Below are 10,163 nucleotides of genomic sequence, written 5' to 3' on the forward strand. Positions count from 1 at the left end.
TCTGGTGCTGGCTGTTGTGGAAAGATGAGGCACTGGTGGGCCATCGGGAAAGACAGCCCAGGATTCTTGGGGGCTGCTGCTGGTCCCTGGGTGCAGAGGTCTGGGTAGAGCAGTTTCTCTCACAGAGGCCCTTTGCTGGCATGATCTTCATCCCTTCTGCATGGGCCCCGCAGGTCAGGGGCCCACCAGCCTCTCTGTCCTCATAACCTTCCCTCCTCTCCTTCTCCCTTCACCATTTCAGAGGAAACTGTACTGTTTATCTTTGGAGAGTATAGAGGAAGGGTGGAGAGAAACCCTGCTCTCACTCAAGATGTTTCTCCTAAATATTTTAATCTTGCCCAGACATCAAAGCTTGTATTTTCCTTTTGCTCCCTACACATCCTTCCCTTGAGGCAGAGAGCAGAGAACAGCCTGGCTGCTTGAGCATGAGTTGGGGGTGGGGTGGCGGTGGGGGGTGAAAGACAGAAGGGAGCTCCTGGGAGCACAGAAATGGGTCATTCTCTCCAAAAAGCATCCTGCTGCATTAGAGCCGTTGGCCTTGAGACCAGCCCCCACCTGGTAGCCAGCCGAGTGTGCTACTTGCCAGTAACACGGTAAATGAAAAGTGCTTGGGGACCTAGCTTGCAACCGAGATCTCTAAAGTGACGATTTATGTTCACAAAACAAATACGAGGGTGAGGCTGTGCAGATGGGTTGCGCTGCATGCTGTTGTTTTCCCGGGGGACAGGAGGGGTAGCTGGGAGTAGGCAGGAGATGCGGGCTTGGCACCCCCCCATGGTCGCCCCTCCCAACCTTAGTGCCTTGCGTCTCTGGTTACTTGGTTTTGCCTGCACTGTCTGCCCATTTCAGGGAGGGGTGAAATCTGGGAGAGTTGGTGTTATAAAAAGTGGGGGGCTTCCCCGGTGGCGCAGTGGTTGAGAGTCCGCCTGCCGATGCAGGGGACACGGGTTCATGTCCCAGTCCGGGAGGATCCCACATGCCGCGGAGCGGCTGGGCCCGTGAGCCACGGCCGCTGAGCCTGCGCATCCGGAGCCTGTGCTCCGCAACGGGAGAGGCCACAACAGTGAGAGGCCTGCGTACCGCAAAAAAAAAAAAAAAAAAAAAAAAGCGGGGACATGTGTGATCACGAGCATCGCAGGGAGCGAGCGCCACGTCAGCCTGGATCTCAGACCCCCCTGTGTCCAGCTGACATAGAATCCCACGCCTGGCCAAGCTACCCCTTTTGTCAGCCTCGGGCTGCACCTGACTTGATGTCCTCCTCTACCTGCTGCCCATGTTGGGGGCTTCGGGGGAGAGTACAGTGTGACCCGCATTATCCTCACAGGGTACAAGAGGACTTCTGGGAGGCTGGGGGTGAGGAGGAAGGGAGAGAATGAGGGTTGTAAAAAGCCGCTGAGCAGAGAGGAGGGCTGATGAAAGTTACAAATTCTGATAATCTTCCATCTTCAGAACTTTTCTTCTGAAGCATGAAATTTAATCAGATGTTTAAAGATCCTGGAGAAACAAATGAAGAAACACAAGAGCAGAAAACGGAATCCGGGGGCAGGCGCAGCTTCTGTATTATTATTATTACAGTGAAGACTGATATTGGAACTGGCTGTGAGATTGGTTTTGGAAACCCTGTTATGTTGCTGGGGTAAACAGGCCCTGGGAAAAAATCGCTTTTCATTTCCTGAGATAGGAAGGGTCGGAACGTGCTGGGAGGAAGGGGTCGTGACTCTCTGGAGACAGCAGGATCTGCATCCCCATCAGCCAGTGAGATGTCAGGTTGAAACCAGATGGCAAATGTTTCATCACAAAGGACATCCGCCAGGGGGAGGGTATGTCCTGGGTCAGGGGGTCCACACGTCTGGTGCCAACACAGTGAATGGTGGTCAGTGAATGGTGGTCAGCCTTTCTTGAGCTCCTACTGTGTGCTCAGCCAGTACTGATGTGACACACAACCTAGGCCACTCACATTGTATTCCAAGTGAATGCCGCTCCTTGGAGCACATCCCAGTTATCTATTGTATCACCACAAAACTTAGCTATTTTTTTTTTTTTTTTTGGCTGTGCTGCACAGCTTGTGGGATCTCAGTTCCCCGACCAGGGATTGAACCCGGGAACCAGCAGTGAGAGCACCAAGTCCTAACCACTGGACCATCAGGGCATTCCCAAAACTTAGCAGTTTAAAGCAACAATTTATGACCATTTTTCATGGTTCTGTGGGTTGACCAGGCTCAGCTGGGTGGTTCTCACTGGCGGTTTCCCATATGCTTTCGGTCCGATGTCTCAGCGACTGTAGTCCTATGAAGGCTGGTTCACTCACATGACTGGGGGGTGACCCTGGCTGTCTGCTTGGGGCTCAGCAGGGGGCCATTGACTTACACGTGGTTTCTCTACATGGCTTGGATTTCTCACAGCATGATAGCTGGGTTCTGAGAGGGAGTATCCTAAGAGCAAGTGTTCGAGAGGGTCAGGAAGAACTCGCAAGGCTTCTTATGACCTAGTCATGGAGGTACAAGAATGTCATTTTCATTGCGTTCTGTTGGTCAAGTCCGTTCAAGGGACAGGACTTAGACGCCACCTCATGATGCGGGAGTGGGATGCGGGCAGAGGGAGGTGAGGTGTTGATGGTGGCATCTTTGGAGGCAAGCTACTCACACCACATGGGCCCAGGGCAGGCTCCGCGGGTGTGCGACCAGGGCAGTGGCACGGGGCCTCACACTTAGAAGCGTTCTGTGCTTGGGTCAATGCTCTGTTGTCATCATCTTGAAATTTTTAACAATTTTAACAAGGAGCGCTATATTTTCATTTTGCACTGGGCCTTGGCAAATCAGACAGCTGGTCCCCCGCAGGACCCATTGTGAAGGATTTGTACAGCATGGTAGGAGGGGGGACCTGGGCTGGACTCTGTGCTCTGCAGCTGGAACTCCTGCCTGCGGAGAACTTGCAGACCATCTGAGGACACAAGAAACACAGATGCATTAAAACTAGCCAACGACAATGTCTGAGCAGAAGTTAGGCTGTGATTGCGAAAGCAGGGCCCAGGTCGGGTGGGAGGATCCTCGTATGTTGTCTTGGGCTCATATTCAGACTTGAAATCCATGCTGGGCAAAACCTTCTCTGGGGCCAGAAAAGCATCTAGGAATCTTAGGAATGTTCGTTTCCTCTCCCCACTCTACCTCTTCCTTCACCCTTATTCCCAGGACCCTTGTGCTGAAGGCTTCTACAAAGGGGCTTCCATATCACGCTCTGGGGTGTGGGTAGGAGGGAAAGGGGGGTGTAGAAGCACATGCACTTAATGCCCAGCTCAGGCTGAAGGTCTTGAGTGAGTCACTGGAAGAGGCTTGAAGGAAGCTGGGCCAAAGGTGGTCTGGGACGGGGGACAGGAGAAGGGGGACCTCAGGTCTCCTCTAAGGAGTGCTGAGTGCCCTGGTACCCTGGACAGTGCCTCCCTCCTAGTCCCCAGCCAGATCCCTTGCCATTCCCCAAGGCACAGACCATGCCCTTTTCCACAAAAGAAATGGCTCAAAGGGCCGGGGACCCAGCCCAGCCCCGAACTAGGGCACAAAGCCAGATGGCCTCTGAGGGAGGCCACCCTATCTTTACAAACCGTGTTCAGTTTCCTTCAGCGGTGTCTCCTGCTGTGACGAATGTACAGAGTAACCTGATTGTGCACATCGACAGGGCGTCAAGGCGGCTGACCCGTTTCCATCTCTGTGCGGCGAGAGGACTGAGGAGGATGCTGCTTCCCGGGGAGCTGGTTCTAACGTTTCTCTAAAACTGTTGCCACAGGCCCATCCAAGGCCTGCTGGGTCATCATTCTTGGCCTTGCTGGTCCATCGCCTAGGTGCACTCAGACTGTCCCTTGACCTTTGTGGGCTGCTCTGCAGGGACTATGGTTCCCAGGCTCTTTGCCCTTTGGCTTCCAGATGAGCTCACCCAGTGGGGGGCCTGGCAGCAGGTTAGAAGGTGGTTAAGAGGGGGAAAGTTGGGATAGTCCTTTCTCTTTGCTTCCTAAGGTGTCTTTAGCAGAAGCTGGATCTCTTTATGGCTCCAGCTCACATCAGACGACTCCTCTCTGTGGTTGTGATTCCCGTGGGATAGCCCTGGCTTTGGACTCTGGTGACCTCACTTTCTCTCTTTCCTATCTTTCTCCAGCCCTGGGGCAGAAATGGCTCCCTGCTGTCACTCACGTCTGGATGGGCTTAGCATCCCTGTGTGGTTTCTTAGCTCTTCCATCACCTGTGTAACCTCTTCTCTCTATCAAATTTCCTCTGACTGATATCACTGGTCATCTGCCTTTTATGCATCCAGGAAGCCCTGGAGGTGGGAAGGGTCCTGTGACCCTGGCTCCAGATGGAGTCTGCGAGCTCAGCTCCAGATGGATCTGAATGTTACGCACACCAGTAGCTGCACTATACAGCTGGGGTCAAAGCGAGAAGGCAGCCGGGCCTGCTCCCACCAAGTCCAGGTCACTAACTCCTCAGACCACCTTGCTGAGCAGGAAGAAGAGGCCCAGCCGGGGCAGGTAAAGGGACAGCGTGGCTGACGTGCCCAGAGGCTGGGGCGTGGTGCTCTAATGATTGTCCTTATGAGGTTCCCTGATATGGGGCCCACTCCCATTGCTTGTGCCCTTGCACTCCGGAGGCCAGTGATGAAGAATATGTGTTTGGGTTGAGAAACAGTATAAATATGTGTGTGTACATAAGGCTTAGGGGCTAATGTACATGTGCAAGTGTGAGGCTTAACAGCTTACATAGATGAGTACGGGTGCGGTTTCTACGTCTGTAAGAATGTGGGTCTGCCACAGATGAACCTTGAACCTGGCTCCCAAGATCACTTAGTCTCCAAGACAAAGTCTTCAGGGTCATTGGCAAGACATGAGTCTGGAGCAGAGTTTATGGAGGCGTTGTTAGCTGAGCCTAAAAAAGAGACAAGCAAGAGCTGAACCCAAGTCAAGGGCTACGGGGACCCCCACCGTCCTTCCTTAATTGGGTCCAGCTCCCTGTTCACTGCTGCAGCATGCTCCTTCCATTGGGGAACAGAGCAGGGGCCTAGTGGCAAGTCACTTGCCAGGTGACTATCAGAGAAGCTCTTAGGCCCTGATGGACTGACTGGACTTTTCATTTAAAAAAAAGTTGATCAACCTATTTTGGTTCTTTATCAGCAGGCAGGATTTGGGGGAGAAAAAGTAGTCAAAAGGGCAAGAACCGGGAAAACTGGAGTAGTAGCGAGAGAGAGAGAGAGAGAGAGAGAGAGAGTGTGTGTGTGTGTGTGTGTGTGTGTGATAGAGAGACAGAGATCGGAGTTACCCTGTAATAACTTCCAACTTCCCTCTCCTGTACCCACATCGTGGGGACATCACAGTCTCAGGCCTGCACCTACTACCCTGGCGATCAGCCTGGCTCTGGCCAGGGATCAGGGGTCAGGCTGGCTCACATCAGGACCTGTCCTACTATCAGCCCATGCAGGCCTTCTCCCACCCTGCGGGTCGGGTTTGAGGCCGAGTCCTAGCAATGCCACTTCTCCCTGTGTCCTAGGCCTGCAGCTTTGTTTTGGTTACCTGTCTGTCCTTCTAGGCCTGGGGCCTTGCTCTGTTCTCTCTGGCCTCTCCCCACCAGATCTAGCCTTTGGTGGGTGCTGGGATCTGCTGACAGACTCTCCTGAGGCTGCCTGCCTGCTTAGATTTCAGGCTCCGCTTCTGGAACCACTCATTGCTGTGGCCCACCTGCTGGTAGAGATACCCTGTTACCAAATGCTAGAAGATCCGCCACTCACTCACCTCCCCAGCTGCTGACTATTGTCTGTTTCCACACCCTTGCACGCTGCATTCTGCCTGTCACCCTGGACGGCTGCCCAGCAGCTGCAGCTGAGGCCATCCTACCAGCACCTTCCCCAGCCCGATGGGTGGTCCCGTCCGGTCCCGGCCCTCCCAGCCTGCCTCATCTGCTGTGTGTACAGAGCCACATCTGGCTGAATACAGAGCTGGGGGAGGCTGCATGGGCCCTGACACACTGATCCCCAGAGAGATGGTCATCTTCCCTCAGGACCTCTTGGAGAGACTCAGGTCTGGAACCCAGAGTAAGAGACAGTAATAATAATAGTACATGGGCTTCCCTGGTGGCACAGTGGTTGAGAGTCCGCCTGCCGATGCAGGGGACACGGGTTCGTGTCCCGGTCCGGGAGGATCCCACATGCCGCAGAGCAGCTGGGCCCATGAGCCATGGTCGCTGAGCCTGTGCTCCGCAACAGGAGGGGCCACAACAGTGAGAGGTCCGCGTACAGCAAAAAAAAAAAAAAAATAGTACCTGATGTGACAGGCTCAATGATTTACCAGCATTACTGTAGGTGTTCCTCACAACTAGCGTAGAAGGTAAATACTATTATAGCCCCTTTTCACAGATGAAGAAACGAACACCAACTGATAAAAATGAATCTGTGTAGGGTCCACCAGGCATCATTTATGGAGCTAGGATGCAGAACCAGGGTGCTTGACTTTAGAGTTCAAGTTCATAACCACCAGACCAAAGTGCCTCCTTGATGACCCACGAACTCTGTCCAAAGGTCCCAGCAACATTCTCTATTGTCTCTAATGACCTCTCCCTGATCTAGGATCAAAGGACCCATACGGGATGGGCGGAGTTTACGGCCATAGTCTCAGTTAAACCTTTGGATACTTCCTGTTCCTTTTTGAGAACAACCCTGGAATAACCTCACTCGTGGTCACTTTCAGAGGTGGGCCACCAGAGCCGCACACCCCCCACTCCTCCCTGTGTGTCCCCAGGCCCTTCTTCCCTTGTGTCCCCTCCCTTGGGCCCCTCAAAGTTTTCAGGGAGTCACCTGGTGGTAAAGTTGTTAACCAAAGCTGGAAAATGGAATATGTGTGTGTACAAATAAATTGTTCACTGATGGATCTGCCTTCTCAGAAGGGCCAGCGATTCTGTGAGAAAACGGAAAGCAGGCCCTGGGGGTGGCAAGAGTCTTTGAGGAAAAAGATAGAGGGGCTTCTTAGAGGAGGTGATATTGAAGATCATCTAAGCTTTAGCCCTGTCCAGGAGTAGCTATGGGAGAGGGAAAGGAAAAATGAGCACTGGATTGGAAGCACTTCAGTTTCCAACTGAATAATTATATACTGTGGGTTTTTGCAGGCGATGGAAATGGCGAAGGATGGGTTGGAGGGGTAAGTTCACCGTTTCAGGTTGAGACAACAGTTTGTAATTTCTGCCTCCCATTTAGTCTTGGAAAAACAGGTTTTTGAGAAAGTTATCAGGGTAGTCTCCCCTTTTCCTACCAGCTCTCAGTCATTGCTGAGTTTGGGATGAACGGCACAGATATGGGAGGGGTATAGTTCCTAGGAATCTCAAGAAAATCTTGTATGTGGGCCTACTCAGTCATACTCTGACTAGTCTGATGTCACATCATTTCCTCAAATAAATATGTGTGGCTCCAACCGTGGGCCTCTTCTCTGCAAGGCTCCTCCAGCCTGTCTGGGATGGGCTGAGAGCTGCTGCTAACCCCTCTCTCCTCCCAGGTCCATTTCTGTTTGGGAGTATGGGCTGGTTATGAGTTTCTGCTTTTCCATCCTGCCTTCTGTGCACCAGGAAGAAGAGAGAAAAAGAGAAGAGATTTTTAGCCTTTAGGTTGTTAGTGCTCAAGAAGGGCAGAAGGGAGAAGGAGGATGGATTGGACCAATGAGAAGGGCTTCCCCTCCTTGTCCAGCAGTGGAGATAATGGTGGCAAGGTGATGTGGGATCAGAAGCTTTCCTTCAAGGGGTAAGGATTGTAGGTAATTGCCGGTCGTGTCTCTGGACGACTTTGGACCCTGGTGGGAAGGTGCTGGTTCTTCTGCTCTGGCCTCTGCCGTGAGCCTCAGCTTCCCTTAGGAGCACAAGATCCCACAAATCCTACTGGGTTCTGCAAGTCGTGATGGGATCAGGCAACGGGGTTGCAGCTGCAAAATGGATCAGGCTTTGTGGGGCTCCAATGGTAGTCTTGGGGTTCTTCCACAGCCATAACTGCCCAACGTGTCATTTACAGATGGTCCAAATCATTGAACAGGGCAGTCTGCCTTTTGGTCTTGTCAAGGAAGGAGTAGTTTCAAGGGGAGCCAAGGTGAGAAGGGGACTCTGTGGCGAGGAGCCCCACTCCGAGAGGGAGGGCTGGTGGGGCCCAGGCATGACCTCGGAGTTACACACGTGTGCCCCACATGGTGGGCCATGTGTGCCGCCGTCTGGCCTCTGGAGCCTGCAGGGTCCTCCGTGCTCGGAATAGTCTGGATCTGCTGACTTGGCAAAATGGGGTGGTGGGCTGGGCCGCATCTGGAGGGGAGAAGGAAGGAGCCCCAGGTGACTGGGCTGTAGACGGGTTTGCTCGCCCCACGCTGCCGCAGCCTGGAGCTCCCCCCTCCTTCCCCCCAACCAAAAGAGCAGTGTAATTCTCACGTTAAAAGTAAACATCTGGCAGCATCGGCAGTGCCCAAGTAAACCAAGAACTAATAGGAGGCGTTTGTAACCACAGTAGGTCCTGGATCGGGGAGGAGGGAGTGGGTCTCTATGTAGAAGCCAAGCTGGCTACTTGGGGAGCCTCAACTCGTTTGTTTATTGATGGGTGGTTAATTAGTTGATCAATGTACCATTTCCTAGAAGATCTTGTTGGTGCAGTTTGCCATGGCCCCAGGGCAGCAGGGACATCCCATTGACTTTGTGGGGGCCAGATGGTCCATGGTATAGCAGGGACTGGGAACGATGGTCAGTCCTGGAGCGTCAGCTGCCCCTTGCTGCAAGTCCAGGATCAACTATTCCAGAGAACAGTGGGAAGATCTGTGTGGCAAAGCCAGTGGGGTCACTGCAGGAAAAAGGGCCGTTTTCTAGAAGCCAAGTTTGCCTGGGCCCCTTCCTGAGAGAGCGGAAGCAGAGGCCAGCATAAAAGCAGGTAGGATCCCTCTGTGGTCAGTCATGGTGCTAAAGGAGCAGCCAGGGATGAGAGAGAGAGGGAGACAGAGAGAGTGGAGATGAAGCAGAAGAGGAGGTTACATCTTTTTTTTTGGCTGCACCGTGACGCTTGCGGGATCTTTTTTTTTTTTTAATTAATTAATTAATTTATTTATTTATTTTTGGCTGTGTTGGGTTTTCGTTTCTGTGCGAGGGCTCTCTCCAGTTGTGGCAAGCGGGGGCCACTCTTCATCGCGGTGCGCGGGCCTCTCACTATCGTGGCCTCTCTTGTTGCGGAGCACAGGCTCCAGACGCGCAGGCTCAGCAGTTGTGGCTCACGGGCCCAGCTGCTCCGCGGCATGTGGGATCCTCCCAGACCAGGGCTCAAACCCGTGTCCCCTGCATTGGCAGGCAGATTCTCAACCACTGTGCCACCAGGGAAGCCCAGGAGGTTACATCTTGAGGTCAGTCCTCTGAAGCCGGTAACTGGTGTCAGGGCAGTGGTATTGGAAGAAACTGATAAACACATTGACTGCTCAAATCTGATTGACAACAAGCTGGAAACAGAGTCTGGGCCTGGCTGGTACATCTGACAACTGTGAAGGGCTCAAGGATGAAATTGGGCGTATTTGAACAGCATCAAATCCATTCCTCACAGCCACACTAAATGTAAGTGACAGATGGAGACACAAATTAATATTAAAAATGTTGCCAGCTTTTTCATTTTGGCAAGAGAAGTGCTTCTAACTAGGGACAGAGTCACAAGCCTTCATACTTTGAGTACTAATATCCTTCATCACCCTCATCAAACAGCAGGAAGTGGCACAGGGTTCACTGGGGAAGAGTCAATAGGAGAGAGAACACAGGAGGTTTGGTGGCTAAATACTCAGAAATCAAGCAGTTGGCTGTAACTTCAGAAATGGGTTTCATGCTAGAGGTCACAAACTGGCCGCCAGCTGGCTGAGTCCAGCTTGTAGACATGTTCTGTTTGGCCCACAAATGTCTCTATTTTAGTTTTGAATTTGGATTGGTGGCCAAAATGCACAAATCAAGAGAATCACAGAAAACTCCAGCTCCCTTGAAATACCTATGCCCTCAGGCCTAAGTTCTCCAGATGGCGTCAGGCACCACAACTCCCTTTCCTGCTGGACTTATAGTCATTTGTGATTTCAGCTCCTGTTTTAAGCCATCAAACACCTTTTATGAATAAGAGATTTCGTGGAGCTGACTTTCCAAAAGTCCAATTTA

The 10,163-nt window shown here is 52.4% G+C and overlaps 1 long non-coding RNA gene across 2 annotated transcripts; it reads right to left on the reverse strand.

Annotated features, from left to right (window-relative positions):
* Positions 1-2,746: 2,746 nt before the first annotated feature.
* On the reverse strand, positions 2,747-8,298 carry LOC137205248 (uncharacterized). 2 transcript variants are annotated; one of them, XR_010934070.1, is made up of 2 exons: positions 4,742-8,298; positions 2,747-2,940 (listed from the first exon to the last, which is right to left on the reverse strand). It is a non-coding gene; the product is annotated as an uncharacterized lncRNA (long non-coding RNA). The 2 variants fall into 2 exon arrangements; XR_010934071.1 differs by lacking the exon at positions 4,742-8,298 and adding an exon at positions 3,596-4,735.
* Between the last annotated feature and the right edge of the window lie 1,865 nt (positions 8,299-10,163).

Source organism: Pseudorca crassidens, chromosome 14 (assembly GCF_039906515.1).
Source record: "Pseudorca crassidens isolate mPseCra1 chromosome 14, mPseCra1.hap1, whole genome shotgun sequence".
NCBI lineage: Eukaryota > Metazoa > Chordata > Mammalia > Artiodactyla > Delphinidae > Pseudorca > Pseudorca crassidens.